This window comes from Elephantulus edwardii, unplaced genomic scaffold (genome assembly GCF_000299155.1).
Source record: "Elephantulus edwardii isolate Elephantulus edwardi_28Jun2011 unplaced genomic scaffold, EleEdw1.0 scaffold00063, whole genome shotgun sequence".
NCBI lineage: Eukaryota > Metazoa > Chordata > Mammalia > Macroscelidea > Macroscelididae > Elephantulus > Elephantulus edwardii.
This window is the reverse complement of record NW_006399813.1, coordinates 14,441,821-14,459,851: the sequence shown is the minus strand read 5'-3', so window position 1 is coordinate 14,459,851 and position 18,031 is coordinate 14,441,821. Positions and strand designations below refer to the sequence as shown.

Here is an 18,031-nt window from a genome sequence, read left to right as displayed (position 1 = left end):
AACTATGATATGCCTTGATGTTTTTCTTTTGGGGTCTAATCTATATGGTGTTTGCTGATCTTCCTGAATACATATTCTCTCATTCTTCGTTATGCCTGGGAAGTTTTCCTCTAGTAATTCTTCCACACTTTTTTTCAGTGCCTTTACTTGCTTCTTCCTTTTCTGGGATTCCAATGATGCGCATGTTATTCCTCTTGATGGTGTCTTACATTATTCTTAGTTTTTCTTCTTTTTTGAGTCTGCTTTTTGCTCTGGCAGATCAGTGGTGACAATTCTGTCTTCAGTTTCACTGATTCTGTGTTCCATCTCATCAACTCTGCTCATTTGTCCCTCCATCATGTTGACAGCCTCTGAAACATTGGACCTTGTATTTTTTTTTTAATTTTTATTTTTCTATTTTAATTTAGTTTGTTTATTTTTCATTTCAATGAACATCTACAGAGATTTTGGAATTCCATTCATTCATTGTTGCACCCTTCTCCCCGCACTGGACCTTATATTTTGAATAGTGGATTCTTGGTTTTCCAGTGCCTTTAATGCCTCATTTGTTTTCTCTGCAATGTTCTGCATTGTTTTTTTGGCTCCTCCTGATTTTTGCTTGTAGTATCCTGTAATTCATCAAGTTTGTCTTTCATCCATTGGATATATTCAGTCTTGCCTCTTTTAAATTCTGTGTCAGAAAGTTCCGTCAGACTTTCTGGCTTCAGGAAAGCCACTGATACTGTGTCACCCTTTGTGAGGGACATCTTGCTTTGCTCTTGTGTATTGTGTGGGATAATTTGCTTTCTTCAAGACATTGATATGTTCTTGATCTGAAGACAATGCTCTAGAGATCAGTTTGGCAGCTACCCCACTTGTGCGTTTCTCTGAATTTCTGACTTCAGAGAAATGTCAGCTCAGAGCCTGCGAGGGCATTCTCTTGTTGGTATGACAGGTCAAGGTGCTCCCGATTAAAGGCAAGTTGATTGCCCAGACATTTAGGCACTGGTGTGGAGCCAAATGGGGTGATGCAGGCACAGGGTTGGGGTGATCTCAAGGGCAGGTCAAACACTTGGGGGACCTTGCTCAAATCCCTGCCGTCTTAGTGTGCTCACGATTGGGGTCCCTACTCAAATTCCCGCTGTCCGTTTCCCACCCAGTGGTTTTCTCAGTGTTCCCTGCCTGGTGGCACTTACACAGGTGCCCTCACACAATAGCCCCTGCTCCAGCAGAGTCCTGGATCCAACAGGACCCAAAAAAGTCAAGGTCAAATTCCTACCGACCCACTAGCCTCTGGCTGGTCTGTAGAGTCCACAAAAATCAGCCAGTGGCTGGCTCATTTCTGGGTGCTGGTGTGGCCCAAGAGCGCTTGGCCAAATTCCCCACCAGTGGGCACGCCCTTGGGTGCTCGCTCAAGTAATCAGCAATGCCCCAGTAAACCCAATCAGGATCCTACCGGCCTTTCTCCTGCCAGATTAGTTCCACAGCAGCTCGGTTGATAGCTCTGTGTAATGGCTGGCTCCATAGTGGTGCCCTGTGGTCACAGGACTGTGGTGAGGGCTGAGGTGTGGTTGTGGAACTGCAAGGGTAAGCGGGGGAAGGGGGAGGAAGCAAGGGTCTTGGGGGGGTGCCGGAACACAGGGCTTGGACATTACCACCAGGAGGCAGGGGGGCGGGGCTTGGGTGCTGCTTGGGGTTTATGCAGAGGCACCTTGGCACCCTGCAGTGGTGGGGTCACGCAGGTGCGGGCTGCAGGGGGATCACACAGTGGCAGGTAGTCGTCACTCCTCTGGGATCACAGGGTTGGTGGTGGTCGCTCCTCTGGAGTTCCACGGTGGATGGCTGGCTGACTGTTGCTCCTCCTGGGTCTCTTAGAAGCTGGGGGTGGTCAGTTGCTCCTCTGGAGTCACAGGTGGCAGGCAGTTGCTCCCAACTTGCTCCTGGTGGGTGGGTTTCACAGTGGCTTGGCTGGTGTCTTTTGGCTGGGACTCAGCTGTCCTGTGTGTGGTTGAAATTCCAGCTCTCTGGCTGGAGCTGCATTCCGGCTGGCGCTGCGTTTGGGCTGCCAAATTTATTATCTGTGGGTGAGAAACTGGCCTCTCTAATTGCCTCCTTACATGCCTGTAACATCTTGACATTGTTCACTTTTGACTGCCAGTATCTCACATACCCTCCGTGATTGGCTGTCAACATCTACATGACATCATGTGGCCAAGTCATGGCCCTCACTGGCCTATCATGAGCCTGTAATATTGTGTCAAAATAGAAAGTGGATCCATTCAATAAGGTGAACTCTCCACTGGGAGCTCCAGTTATCCATCATCTTCCTTCTGAAGTCCACCTAGCACCAAATCTGGGCATTTCACTTTATTCATGTTCTAACAAATTTTGTTACTGCATTCAGGTGGTTATTCAACATTCTTATAGGGGAGGTCATTATAATAACCTGCATCAGGCGGAATTGCTTTTATATCCCTCTGGTCTCTTTGCCATATTCCAGTCTCTAAATATTTAATTACAGATGATTGTAGTCTATAGTTTTTTGGCTTATGGCTTTTCTCCTGTGTTTCCATCAGAGATAGGCTGTTGTATTGCTTGCTGTTGGGCAAAATCTTGTTGCTTATCAAACAGAGTCCAGGTGCCTGATGTTGGAACCTTGGCATATGGAAAAAACAAGGAGTAGAACCAATTTATGTAGAGGTTATAAACTGCATGGGAGAAGACTGTCAATGTTTCTCCTGCCAAGTAGCTGGTGGACTCAAACTGGATACCTTTGAGGTGCTAGCACAATTCCTTACTACTAGGCCACCAGAGCTCCTGCCTAGTGCAGAGCTCAGCTGCCAATGGCTAGGGAAGTGTTTGGCTTCACTTTGTCAGGAACAGCTCTGCTAATCTTGTGGCCAGCTTTGGAAATTCTCAAGCCCTCTCGGCCAAAGGAGAGGAGCAGCTATCTTCCTCTACATATGATGGAACCCACCTGCTTGCCTACTTTAGATATTGATACTACTAATAAAAGCTCCATGAAACCTAGAAAATTGAATATCAAATCTAGTGCAGAAATCACTGGCATAGGAGTGATAAATTTAGAGGGGAAATGTATTCCAAAAGGGAGATGACAGCTTAGTAAGCCTTAGACTGAAGATGCTGAAATTGTTGTAGTCGGGTGTGAGTTTGGGAACTGAAGTGATCTGATACACCACCAAGAGGCTTTCAGAATCAGGATTCTTCTACTCGGAGAGGAACACAAATCATGAAACTGGATTGCTCCTTGGGCTGTGTAGCCCGATCCCTACATGGTTCACTCTCTCATTCAGCCTCCCTTGCATGTTACCTGAGAAGCCTTCCCTGTCCACCTGCCTTCTGATGCTGCTTTCACCATTTCCCTCTCCTTTGAGCCATCTTTGCCTACCTGTTATGAATCCCACTTGATAATGACAATTTTTTTTAAAATAAAAATTTTCTTTTATACTGGTTTATTTACAAAGTTTGTATAAATTGTTTTTCACACTGGGTCACTCCCATTTTCTTTACTCACTCTAACCTCTCCCCAGCTCTTACCGTCCCCCTCCCCCAGTTCCACATTGTACTAGTTATGTTTCTATTTCTACAAGAATTTCCCAATACTGTATTTGTCCTTATGGGACTGAGTTAGTTCACCTAGCATAATGTTCTCCAGTTCCTCCCAAGTTAGGTAATAATTTACAAAATCATTGTTCCTGCATGCAGCATAGTATTCCGTCGTGTGAATGTACCATAATCTCTCAATCCGTTCCATTGTAGTTGGACATCTGGGCTGTTTCCATGTTCTTAGGATGGTGAATAATGCTGCTATGAACATTGGTGTACAAATCTCTGTTTGTACCTCTGTTCTCATTTTCTCGGGGTGTAATCCAAGCAGTGTGTAACAGCTGGGTCATAAGGAATTTCTATGTTCAGCATTTTTGAGGAAACACCAAACTGCCTTCCAGAGTGGTTGTTCCATTTACAACCCCCACAAGAGAGTATGAGAGTTCCTATCTCTCCACATTCTCTGCAAAATTTATTATGTGCTGTCCTGTTAAACTTTGCCACTGCTAATGGGGTGAGAGGATATTTCATTGTGGTTTTGATTGACATCCCTCTTATTGCCAAGTATTTCTTCATGTGCTCTGCTAACCATCTGAATATCTTCCTCTGTGAAAACTCTTTCCATATCTTTTGCCCATTTTGCAATTGTGTCACCAGTTTTGTTTTGTTTTGTTTTGTTTTGGTGGAGGCCCTGTACGATTCTGTAAACTTTTGCTATGAGACCCTTGTCTGAAAAGGTATTGCCAAATGTTTTTCCCAGTTAGTAGGTTTTCTTTTCACTCTATGTAAAATGTTTTTGATGTGCACAGGGAGATAAATTATTTTTTTGGTGTACTGTTGGATTCTCTTGGCCAGGATTTTGTTCAGGATTTCTGCATCTGTATTCATGAGAGATCTTGGTATGTAGGTTCTTTTCTGATAATGTCATTTTGCTATGAGGGTTATTTTTGCTTCATAGAATGACTCTGGTAGTGTTCTTTTATAAAAATTATTTCAGTGGAATTGGTGATAGATCTTTTTTGAATGTTTGATAGATTTCAGCCATGAAACTTTGTGGGGCAGCACTTTTTTGGAAGGGAAATTCTTTTAATGACCTGCTCAATTTCTTCTTTTGTAATGGATCTGGTCAAGTTTTCTACATCTATTTGTTCTAATCTGGTTAGGGCATGAGTTTCAAGAAATTTGTCCAGTTCCTCTAGGTTTTCAAATTTATTGGAGTATAGCTTTTCATAATATTCTGATATTATTGTTTTAATTTTATCTGTGATGTCACTTTTGTCTTTTATTATTTAAATTGTTTGTAGCTTCTCTTCTTTTAAGTTTGCTTATCTATTTTATTCACCTTTTTGAAGAACCAGCTCCTGTTTTTGTTGATGGTTTAAATTATTTTTCTGTTTTATATTTCATCAATTTCAGCTCTTGCCCTTATAATTCCCTTTCTTCTAGAGCCTGTGGGGTTGGATTATTGTTCTTTTTCTGTTTGATGGAGATGTTGAGTTAGGTCACTAATTTTGCGTCTTTTTATGTGATTTCTTATTGCTATGAACTGTTTCCTGAGGACTGCTATAGCTGTATCCCTAAGGTTTCATTACGTTGTATTTTCATGATCATTTGTTTCAAGGAACTTTTTTTATTACAGAGATAACTCGTGGCCGCTGTGATGCTGAACACTCTGACACTGATGTGTCAAATGCGATAATGGTTACCCATGGTGGACAGTGTTCGGTGGAGCTCCCCAATTAAAACAAGCTTGGAAGCAGCTTCCAAACAGCTTCCAAAATAGCTTGCCTCCGGAAACCGTATGGACTTGGAGAAACGATGAAAGTTATACAAGTGTTCAGGTCTTTCGTTCATAGGATCACTATGAGTCGTTTATGACTCGATGCCACTTAACAACAACAACATCATTTGGTGTGTAGCTGTTGACCAAGGTTATATCTTTGTGATCTATTATGCCTTTTTTCATTATACAGTGCCCTTCCTTATCTTTTATGGTGGTTTTCATCATGAAGTCTATTTTATCCGATTAGTATTGCCACTTTTACTTTTATGTGCATGCCATTTGCTTGGTGTATTTTCCCCCCTAGCCTTTGATTTTTAATCTTTTCCCTCATTTCTTAGATGTGTCTCTTTTAGACAACATATTGACAAGCTTTGTTTTTTATCTACTATGTTATTCTTTTTTCCTTGATCGGTGCATTTAATCCATTCCCATTCATGGCAATTATTGACAGGCCTGGGGGTTTTTTTTGTGTGTGTGTTTTTTAAAAAATTTATTAATTTTAATGAAAATTTACAGATATTTTGGATTTTCATTCATTCATTGTTGCAATTTTTCTTTAGCACCCCCCCCTCCAGTTCGCTCCTCTCTTTGAAAAGCAAAAAATAAACTTCTTCGTTGGTATACAATCCACCCGCGCCTGCAATGCACTCTGCTATGCAACCTTAATTCTGGATTCCTGTGATAATAATAATATGCTATCATATATCACTTTTAAACTGTTTTCCCCCTCATCTGTTTCGATTCAGTATACATAATCTATCCAGTTTTTCTCACTCTTACCCCAACCCTGATGTCAGTCACTTTCTACAACAGTGGCACCATGCAGTACTTGTCCTTTTGTGACTGAGATCTTTCACTCAGCATAATGTCCTCCAGGGTCACCTGTTTTGAATAATATTGAATCAGTTCCTTGTTTTTCAATGCAGCTAGTATTCCATTGTGTAAATATACCACAACTTCTCTATCCATTCCTTTGTTGATGGGCACCTAGGTTGTTTCCAACTCCTAGCTATTGTGAACAAAGCCGAGATGAGCATGGGTGTGCATATATCTGCTTGGATGTCAGTTATGGTCTCTTTAGGGTATATTCCTAGTAGTGGAATTGCTGGGTCAAATGGTATCTCTATTTGCATCTTTTTGAGAAAGCGCCACACCACTTTACACAATGGTTGCACCATTTTACACTCCCACCAACAGTGAATAAGGGTTCTGGTTTCTCCACAACCTCGACAACATTTGTTGCTTGCTGTTGTGTTAATTTTGCTATTCTTACTGGGGTGAGATGATATCTTATGGTTGACAGGCCTATTTTATCACTGCCATTTTGCTGGGTTTCTTTTTCTGTTGTTTTGCTACTATGGTTCATCCACTTTCCTTTGATGTCTCTGTGTGGAATTTCTTACAGAGTTGGTCTTTTTTCACAAATTCCCTAAATTCCTGTTTTATATCTTAATGTATTTGTTTGCTTTATGAATTCTAGAACCATCTTCGAGTTCGATTGCAAATTTATCAAGAAAGGTGCCATGTCTTAAGACTATGTTTTCCTTCACACTGCACATAATGCAGTATAAAGTATAGACTAAAAAGTGTTCCTTGTCTCGGCCTCTATGGTTCAGAAAGTTCCACTTATCACAAGCACAAAAAAAAGAGGAATTTATTGAAGATCCTGGGGAATGTGTTACTCATGGTCTGAGCTTAGTGTTGGCACAGCGTGATTTAAAATCCTACGTATTTTTTCTCTGGCGACCTCATGAGTGATACCATCCAACTTTCAGGGAACTATGTTTCTTCATCTCTTGCTCTATGTCTGCAAAACAAAAGGTGACTGCATCTGAATGCTGGGAGGGTTGTGCTTTTCCATTGCTAATATCAGAAACAAATACAATTTCTGAGGGAAAGATTTGAGGAACACAAGTGTGAAGATATGAGGAAATCTAGGAGGAAAACCGGATTATAATAAAACCAGAAATAATAAATTCTTTCTTTTCAAATATTACGTTTATATATATTTTTGGAAGCAGGAGTGGCATCCACTTCCTAAAAACCATGTCTCTGAAAATTCTATGAACTTTGAAAAATGATGAAAGTTGTTAGAAAGGCTTCACGCCTTTTGTTCATAGGATCACTATGAGTCGTGCTCAACTTGATGGCAATCAACAATACCACAACAATATTCAGAATTAATTATCATAGTCTAATTGTTGTGGCTTACTTTTAAGTCAAAACAGCCCCATAGTTGATCCTCCAGTGGGTTTTTAGAGGAAGTTAATTGCAGGAGAGGAGATTGCCCATTTTTCTGTGGAGCAGCTGGTGTACTTGAACTGCATGCCTTTGATATTGCACCATAGCTTCCTACCACTAGGCCACCAGAGCACTCACATATTCCAGTAAGAACAAAGAAATCTATCTTGGATGAAGTGCAACCAGGATGCTTCTTAGAGGTAAGGGTGGTGAAACTTCATCTCACATACTTTCTGCATGTTGCCAGTGGGCTCCAGTCCTTGGAAAGTGACATCATGCTGGGGAAAGTAGGTCAGCAAGAAGAGAGGAAGATTTTAAATGAGATAGACTGACCCTGCATAGAATGACTGCCACAATGGGCTTGAGCATGGGGGAGATAGTGAGGATGGAGCAGGATAAATCTAGGCTTCACTGGGTTGCTGTGAGTTGTAGTTAGCTTGATGGCACCTAACAATAATAATAGTGTACAACATCCATTTTCTTTCCTGATCACTGCAATTGACTATTGTGATGGGGAACACTATGAAATAGGAGAGAGAGTTGATGTTACTTCTAAATTTATGTGTTTGAGAAAGCTCTTCAAAGAATCTAGACAGCAAGACATCATCCAAAGAGAACAAAGCTAATGTATTTTTTTGCTTATTTCAATGATTAACAGTTCACAGTTTCATTAGAAAGCAATGATTTCTTCTCGTTTTCTTTGCCACATATACCTTAAAGATTTTGTTCATATGTTAAAAACTAGGTTAAACTGTGGAATCAAATGGATTATAGTAAACTAATATGTTAAAATGTCATTTACTGGAGAATACTCTTCAGTTGTGTCTTAAGCAATTATATTAAATAATAGACATTTTCATGCATTTTAATTTTGAAAGTGTTTTCAAAATCTTCACATTTTCTTTTTGAGACTACTCTATACCATCAAAATATTTTTCACTATTCTGTTCTAGTCAGAATTGTGCTATAAATGGTATAGCTCTGTAGATGTTAGTATTTACCTCAAATAATATAATTGGACGTCAGCTGATTTGATTTGTGAGATTTAGCTAACAATGAGCTGCAGGCTGGAAGCACCTGGTAGGCACGCTTCTACTTAAAAGACTGTAGCACTGGACTAAGTCTGCAGCTTGGAGGCTTGTGCAAAGTGGTTGGATTCTGGAAGATGGCTTCTCACATCTTGATAAGGGTTGAGTATGGAATGGTTGGTTGTTTTTTGTTTTTATTTTTTCCATCCACAGTCAGGTGTTAATTGATTTGGGGATTTACATTCTTCTAAGTGGCTCCTCCTCCTCAGGCTCATGGGAGGCTCTTCTTGCCAGAAGGCAGGAGCGTGGTGGTGGGAGTGCAGGAATCGTGGCAGGCTTTTGGAGCCGACTGCTTTTCCGGAAATGTGTTTGACGTGCAGGTTTGCTCTGTCCCTGGAGTGAGGCTAGCCAGCCTGGGCCAAGGGTTTGAACCAGAAGGCGGCCTTAAGCCCGAAAGTTCAAATTGTCTTCCTGTCAAACATTCTTCTAGGTGGTATAGTACTGGTCTGTGCGTTGTTGTACAGAGGTAACTCGTGGTTGCTGTGATGCTGAAGCCTGTGACAGTGATGTGCCAATCGTGGTAATGGGCACCCATGGTGGACAGTGTTGGCTGGAGCTTCCTGACTAAATCAAGCCTGGAAGCAGGAGCGGCATCCACTTCCAACATGACTTGCCTCCAGAAACTCTATGTACGAACAGTGCTTAGGCTGTTCGTTCATAGGGTCTCTATGAGTCGTCTACGACTCGACGGCATTAAACAACAACAAAAACAAGCGGTGCAACAGTGGTCTATTTGCTGTACTGAAGTAGTTTGGAGTTGCTGTGATGCTGAATGCTGTGCCATAGGTGTGCCAAACACCATAATGGTTACCCATCATGGGCAGTGTTTGGTGGAGCTCCCAGATTTATTCAGGTTTGGAACCAGGAGTGGCATCCACTTCCTAAACCACATGACTCTCTGGAAACTCTATGAACATAGAGATCACAGTTAGAGAACAGGGTCTGGTCTTTTTTCATAGGGTCACTATGAGTTGTACTGGACTCCACGAGACTTCAAAACAAGTCTAAATATACTAGGAGGAACCCTAGTGGCATAGTCTGTTACGTGTTGCTAACCAAAAGGACAGGCAGTCTCTTTCCGTAAGATGTATAGTCTTGGAAACTGCTTAAAGGGTCATTTTGAGTCAAAATCAACTTACTTGGATATAAGGCTTATTTGTCATAAGATTACAACATTCATTCTATAAAAAAATCCATCATAAATGGAATTGTTGTTGTTATGTGCCATTGAGTCCCCTGTGATTTATAGTGACCCTGTATATACAATAGCATTGAACCCTGCCCTATCCTGAGCCAGTCTCACCCTCTCTGATATACCTACTTCCATTATCTCAGTCACTGTGTCAGTCTATCTCACCCTGGGTCCTCATCTCCTGCACTGTCCCTTTACCCTTCCAAGCATGAATTCCTCTTTCAAGGACTGATGCCTCCTGGAAACATGCTCAAAATATGTCCAATGGACCTTCAAAATCCTTGCCTCTAAGGAGCCGCTTGGCTTCACACTTTCTAGGACAGACTTGTTTGTTCTTTGGGAAGTGCATGATGTGTTCAATACTACTTCACTACTGGGGCAATAGACAACAATATGAGAGATGGAGAAAAAAAAAGTTTTCAAGAATTTTGTCTTTATTTCATTACGAAGTGATTTTGTTCCACAGTGAACACATTTGGGAGGCATAGTCATGAGACAAGAAGGTGTGCTGCATTGAGAAAATCTGCTGTTATAGTCCTTTCTAATGTTCTAAGGAGCAACGATATTAGCTTAAAGACTATGGTGTGTTTGATCTAATGTATGATCTTTCTAATTACCTGCTGTGCATCTGAACGCCAAACAATGAATGAATAAGTGTAGTAAAAGAAGAATTGATGCCTTTGAATTGTGGTTTTAGAGAAGAGAACTTAATATTCCATAGATTTTCAAGAGAGAAACAAGAATGTTTTTGAGAAAGTGCAACCAGAATGCACCTTAGAGACAAAGATGATGAAACTTCTCACATACTTAGGGTATGTTGTTAGGAGGGGCTGACTAGTCCATCATGTTTGGAAAGGTGGAGGTCAGAGACAGAGATCACTCACAGGAAGTGGACTAGCACAGTGATTGTAACAATGGTTTCAAGTCTATCAGAGATGGTGGGATGGCACAGGACAGAGCAAGGTTCAGATATTTTGTTCAAAGGCCCACTGTGAATTGAACTTGACGTGATGGCACCTAACAACAACAACAACAACGTATGTGTCAACTTGACTGGGTCATGATTTTCAATGGCTTGACAGTTATAAATGATGTAATGCAGCAGCTATACAGTCACAGAATATGATTTGATCTGATGATAAAATCTGATATTCTTAGCCCTGAGCTTATTTAAGGCGATTAGAGTGAGATGTTAACACTCTTAATCAGACCACAGCTGTAACTGAAGGAAGTGAAGCTTCCTTGACATATGGTCTGTCTCAATTTTAATCTTACAAGAGATAAAAGAAGAAACGAATGCAAAGGAGAGAGAGCTCGCGTGAGCAATCACTACTATCATCAAGAAAGAAGACTTAGGAATGAAGTGCAGTCCCCTTTTGGGGAACTGAGAAAAACTTTGTCTGTTATGGAATTCACCTGCACCACCAACCTGTGCCCATCTGTATTCTCTCTAAAGGCCGAGTGTCCGTGCTTACTGGGTCTGACCCTGTTCTTCCATCCTGACCCTTGAACTCCTGCAGTAGACTTAGCAAGCCTATCTAGAAGGAATCTTCCATTTTTCTGGTAAGTAGTTCATTTTTTCCCCCATGCAATACTTTAAAAAGTTTACCTCTTCTTTACCTCCATCTAGAGCAAATTAGACTGGGGCTACTGGTCAGCTCCATCTCTTCCCACAAAACTTGTTCCTTATGTTCTGTTTTGAAAGCAATAAAATATCTTCATACATTTTGTAATCTAAGTTCTTTTATACTTTTGTTTAAGCCATTATCTTTTATTCCCCCCCCCACCTTTTTAAATTGTGATTTTAACAAAAGTTTACAGAAAAGATGGATTTTCCTTCATTCTTTGTTGCACATTTTCCTCCCTACCTCCTCCAAGTTCACTTTTTTTTAAAAAAGGAAAGTATTCATTTATTGTTGCATAATTTCCTTCCTTTGCCAGTCCAGTTTGCTATGCACTTCTTATTCCAGATTGTTGTCATACAGCAATTTCACTAGCAGGAATATACCCTAGAGAAGTCAGAGCTGGGGTGGAGGGAGAGAAAAGAAACCAGTGCTGCCACACAAACAGATGTATGCCCACCCATGTTTATTGCTGCATTATTCACAATAGCAAAGAGATAACGAAAACCAAGTGCCCATCAACAAATGAATGGATAGAAAAAAAATTATAGTATATTCACACAATGGAATACTATGCAGCACTGAAAAACAAAGAACTAATAAAATATTCTACAACATGGGTGACCCTGGAGGGGCTCATGCTGAGTGAAATATCTCAGCATAAAAGGATGAATACTGCATAGCACCACAGTTATAAAACAGGATTAACATAGTGATTAAGGGAAACTGAGAAAAGAAGGGATAAATAAGGAACAGATGAAGGAAAGAACTGTTTAAAAGGAATAAATGATAGACCTTTATATTTTCAATAGTCATTTAATGTTCAGGCCCTAGAGGTCTGTGATTACAGAGCACAGTGAATACTGACCCAGGGAGAGTTATATAGTTTTCTCAGGATCATCTGGAAAATCTAAAACTTTAATTCTTGTTATAAATAAATCAAATGTAGACTTCAGTTCTTGTTTGTTTGCATCTGTTTGTGGAGCTCAATTAGGGAGCACCTTTATGGTCCATGATCATTTATTCATGCATTTTATTGTCATGTCACCAAGAAGAGCAGATGGTAGTAACTGCATTTTTACTTGATTTAAAGACTTGGCTTTCCTTTGCATTTATAAGTTGCTTTTTAAAAAATACTGCCATCCCTTTTACAGTTATTTTCTTGTGAACTTCTGGGAATGTGCAGTAAAAGTTTATTATTCTTTATCTAATATAGCATTTATGCCCAAATGTATATATCAGTGTAGAGAATATGAACTTCAGAGTCAATCACATCTGAGTTCAAAACCTCGCTCTTCAAGAAAGTTCTTTGGAATGACTGAGTGAATTTGTGTAAATCTCTTTATCTGTAAAATAGTGATATTGATTCCTCACAAGACCATGTGAGAAAAACCAATGATTCAACAAATCCAAATGAAATAATAATGAATATTACCTTGACAGAGATGTAAAAAGTCAAGGTTAAAAGAATGTATTTATAGGAACCTGATAGGTATTTTATTAGATACTTGTTGGGATTAGGCAGAGTTGATTGCTTTGATTTATGCATAATAGTTGATGGGTTCAAAGAGGCAAACATTTTGAAGTGAATCTTGATAAGTATGCAATTAATCTTGGAATTCAGAAATTTTTGTTAGTTCTCAGATTGCTTCCCAGGAGCAAGAAGTAGATTTATTTTTTGCTTGTGGTCAGTATCGGTTAACGCACAAATAACAATATTTCTTATGGTAATGCATAATAGTTGATGGGTTCAAAGAGGCAAACATTTTGAAGTGAATCTTGATAAGTATGCAATTAATCTTGGAATTCAGAAATTTTGGTTAGTTCTCAGATTGCTTCCCAGGAGCAAGAAGTAGATTTATTTTTTGCTTGTGGTCAGTATCGGTTAACGCACAAATAACAATATTTCTTATGGTAGGATCATTTAACATAGTTGTTATGTGCCATCAAGTTGCCTGTGACTCATAGCAACTCTGTGCACAATAGCTCTGAAGCCTGCTCTGTGCTGAGCCAATTTCACCGCCTCCAGTGCACTTACCCCCATTATTCCAGTTACTGTGCCAATCCATCTAATTGGGTCTTCCTCTCAGGGTCTTCCTCTCCTGCACTGTTCCTCCACCCTTCCAAGCATGATGTCTTTCTTCCAGGACTGGTCCCTCTTGGCAACATATCCAAAGTATGTGAGACAGAGCTTCAAAATCCTTGCCTCAAAAGAAGCAACTTGGAGCAACCATCTCTAGGAAAGATCTGTTTGTTCTCTTGGTGGTCCATGAAATGTTCAATACTCTTCTCCAGTACCACAACTCAGAGGCATCGATTCTTCTTCTGTCACCCTTATGCATTGTCCGGCTTTCTGATGGATAGTAAATAACTGCAAAGACCATGCACTGGATTAGATGCACCCTAGTCTCTAGACTGACAATATTGCTGTAGAGAGGAAGATAGGAAATATTAGTTTCAGTTGTCAGTTTTATGGATAAGCGTGTCAGATGACTTTTTGTGAGTATCGAATAGAATAGTGTATATAAATGAGATTGGCACTGAGTAGATGCTTATTAAAATGTTACTTTCTGATCTCTTTCTTCTATTCCATTACTCGGTTCTATTATTTTGATATGGCAATCTCGTCTTTGTGTAAATATCATTTAATCACCACTACACCAGATGTGTCCCCTCCCCCACCTATTCAATCTATTCTTAACAAATTATTAATGAAACTGAATGCTGTATCAAGATTGGAGGAAGACTCATCAAGAACCTACATTATGCAGATGATAGATTCTTGCTTCATGAGAGTGAAGAGGACTTGAAACACTTGCTGCAGAAGATTAAGAACTACAGCATTCAGTGTGGATTATATTTCAACACCAAGCTTACAAAAAACTCACCACTGGGCCAAAAGCCAACATCATGATAGAGAAAGGATTGAAGTTGTCAATGATTTCATCTTGCCTGGATCCACAATAATTACCCTTGGTCCTAGCAGTCAGGAGATCAAGAGACTTATTGCATTGTGCAAGTTTGTTGTCAGGGATCTCTCGAAGGCACTAAAGAGCAATGATGTCACCCTGAAAACAAAAATGTGCCTGATTCAGGTCATGGTTTTTCAATCACTTGCTATGCATCTGAAAGCTGGACAACAAATAAAGATGATAGAAAAAAGAAAATGCTTTTATGTTGTGGTGTTGGAGAAAAGTACTGAATATCCCACGGACTGCTAAAAGAACAGATATGTCTTGGAGTGCTTCTTAGCGGCAAAGATGGTGAAACTTCATCTCTCATACTTGGATCATATTGCTTTTCCTTGGAGGCAGGTATCGTGCTTGGAAAGGTGGAATATCAGGGAAAGAGAGGAAGATCCTCAATGAGATTTATAGGCACAGTGACTGCAGCAAAGACCTAAAGTATGTCAGTGTTCATGAGGATGGCACAGGATAGGATAGGCTTTAGGTCTATTATTCATTGGGGCAGTATGAGTCATACCAAACTCAACACAACTGAAAAACAGCATAACAGAACAGATCAAAACACGGAAGCCATATACAGAATCACTGTACCAAAAAGAATTAGCTTACATAGAAATACTTCAGGAAGTACCATACGATAGAGAATCAATGGTTATGAAGGAATAAGTTCAAGCGGCATTGAAAATGTTAGCAAAAATAAGGCAAATTGGAATTGATGGAATACCAATTGACATGTTTCAAATAACAGATGCAGACCTGAAAATGCTTGCCTGTCTATGCCAGAAAATTTGGAGGACAGCTGTCTGGACAACTGACTGGAAGACATACATATTTGTTCCCAATCCTAAGAAAGATGATCCAACAGAATGTGGAAATTATCAAACAATACCATTAATATAACATGTGTGAAAAATATTGCTGAAGATAATTTGAAAATGGCTAGAACTGTACATAGACAGAGAACTACCAGAAGTTAAAGCTGCATTTAGATGAAGCTATGTATGGCACCAGCGATACCATTGCTAATGTCAGATGGATTCTGAGGAAAGCAAAACATATCAAAAGAATGTATATTTGTGTTTTATTTACCATGTTGACATTTGACTTTGTGGATCATATCAAATTATGGCTAACACCAAGTAGAATGGGAATCCCACAACGTGTAATTGTGCTCATGTGAAACCTACTCTATACATAGACCAAGAGGCTGTTGTGAGAATAGAGCAAGAAAACTCTACATAGTTTAAAATTAAGAAAGGTCTGCATCAGGGTTGTATCCCTTCTTCACACCTATTCTATATATCAGCTAAGCAAATTATTTGAGAAGCTGGACTCTATGAAGAAGAATCAGATTGAAGGAAGACTTGTCAATAACTTACCTTATGTAGATGACGTGACCTTGCTTGCTAAAAGTGAGGAGGACTTGAAATGCTTGCTGCACAAGCTCAAAGAATGCCTTCTATACGGATTGCATCTTACCATCAAAAAACAAAAAAATCCTTACAACTGGACCAGTACACAATATCATGATAGATGGAGAAAAGATTGAAACTGTCAACAACTTCATTACTTATATCCACAATCAATACCCTTGGTAATAGCAGTCAGGAGATCAGGAGGTTTCTTGTATCGGGCAAATCTGCAGTCAGTGACCTCACCAAATTATTGAGGAGCAATGATGCCAGTTTGATGACTAAGGTATGTGTGATGCAAGCCATGGTCTTTTCAATTACTTGCTGTACATCTGAGGGCTATATAATGAATAAGGATGACAGAAGAATTTATACTTTTGAGTTGTAGTTTTAGAGAAGAGTATGAATATCCCATGGACTGCTCCTTACAGGCAAATACTATGAAGCTTCGTCTCTCATATTTTGATAATATTGCTAGGAAAGACTATATCTTGGAGGAGAACATTATGCTTGGAATGATGAAGGGTCAAGGAAAGAAAGGAAGACCCTCAACCAGATAGATATACACAGAGACTTCAGTAATGGGCTTGAATGTATCAGAGATTGTGAAGAGGGCACAAGATAAGACAGAGTTCATTCAAGTCTGCGTTCAGAGGATTGCTATGAGTTTTACTTGACTCAGCAACACTTAGCAACATCAATACCAGAAAAGATAAGTTCAAAAAATTATGGGTTTAATGAATGAATGGATGTCAAGGAATAAATTTAAAAAGTAAAAATAAAAGTAGTTTTCAGAATTTTAGAGGCCAGTTTTAGCCCAGGACACTTAATTCTTTAAAGAATTAATTGTAAAACTGTTCAACTAAATTCAATTTTCTCATTAACTATTTTAATAAAAAGGTACTTAATAACTAAAGAAAGGTACATAGATTTTGATACTAAACGTTTAGGCAAGTGATCCAGATTTGCAAATTCCTGTAGGGAAGTTAAGTAAGGATACGTGAAGTAAAATATTCTAAAGGTGCAATGACAGCAGGTGTCCTTACCAAGTGGAAGATCTGAAGATGAATTTTCCTTAGATATCTATTCCCCTTTGAAGTTATAGTCTTTACTTTTTTTGTAAATTTCATTAGACAGGGATTACTTTTTCAATTGACATCTGCTTTTATAGATAAGGAGTCCCCAGGTAGTAAATACAATTAACAGACTTAGCTGCTACCTGAAAGATTTATGAGTTGGTCCATCCAGAACTGCCTCAGAAGCAAGGCTTGGTCATCTATTTGGGGGGAAAAAGGCATTGAAAATGTTACATACCACAGCTCTTCTCTGAATCAACTCACTAACAGGTGGATTGATATTTGTTTAATCTTTCTAGATATGTCTATGTTTGCCTCCTCTTCAACACTCTCTCTCACACACACACATGCACACACACCCCTCTACAGGGACTATTCCAATTATTGGATGGTACTGATATAAGACATCAGTTAATTCAGAACCTGTCAGAAATGCTGAAGGTATGTATTTCTTTCTCTGCATCAAACCTTGGGAGAGACTAAGCTGGGTATTGGAAATTTGTTCTATTCTAAAAGTTTCACAGGCTAACCTAGATGTCCACCAGGTTTGGAAACTACCCAGTGGAGATTATGATCTCAAAGAGAACTCACAACACTGAACCCTTGTGGTCTCAGTGGAGTGCTGTATTCTTCCAGAGTCATTCATACACAACAGGTGCAATTGCTTGGATGCTTTTTCTTTTTGCCACCTTTCCTGTTTTAATCCAGCAAGCAGGACCCATCTGGCTGCAGCCATGCTTCGTTAGCTGCAAGGTTAATAGAACTGCAACTTCCCTCCCCCTCCCCAAGACAGCAGGAGGAGAAGATAAAATGAACAAAAAGGGAAACTGAATGTAAGGATATTCTCTTCTTTTTTTAGGTGTCAATTTTAAATACATCTTTATTTGAGACATTGCATTTTCCATTTACAATACAGTGATAATAAAGTGCAATGTTAATTCCTTTCCCTATGCACATTCCATATTCAAGTATTGAGAATGCCCAGAAATTTAGTCTAGCAGTTTAGACTTTTCAACTGCAGTGTGCTACAAATTTGGGTCCTTCAAAATTTAATGATAGGACAATGAATGCTAAAGTATGCAGATTGGTTTAGTCAACCTCTTCA

At 39.6% G+C, this 18,031-nt stretch overlaps 1 pseudogene; it reads right to left on the bottom strand.

Annotated features, from left to right (window-relative positions):
• Nucleotides 1–18,031, bottom strand: part of LOC102856318 — a 31,959-nt pseudogene that overhangs the window by 13,244 nt on the left and 684 nt on the right.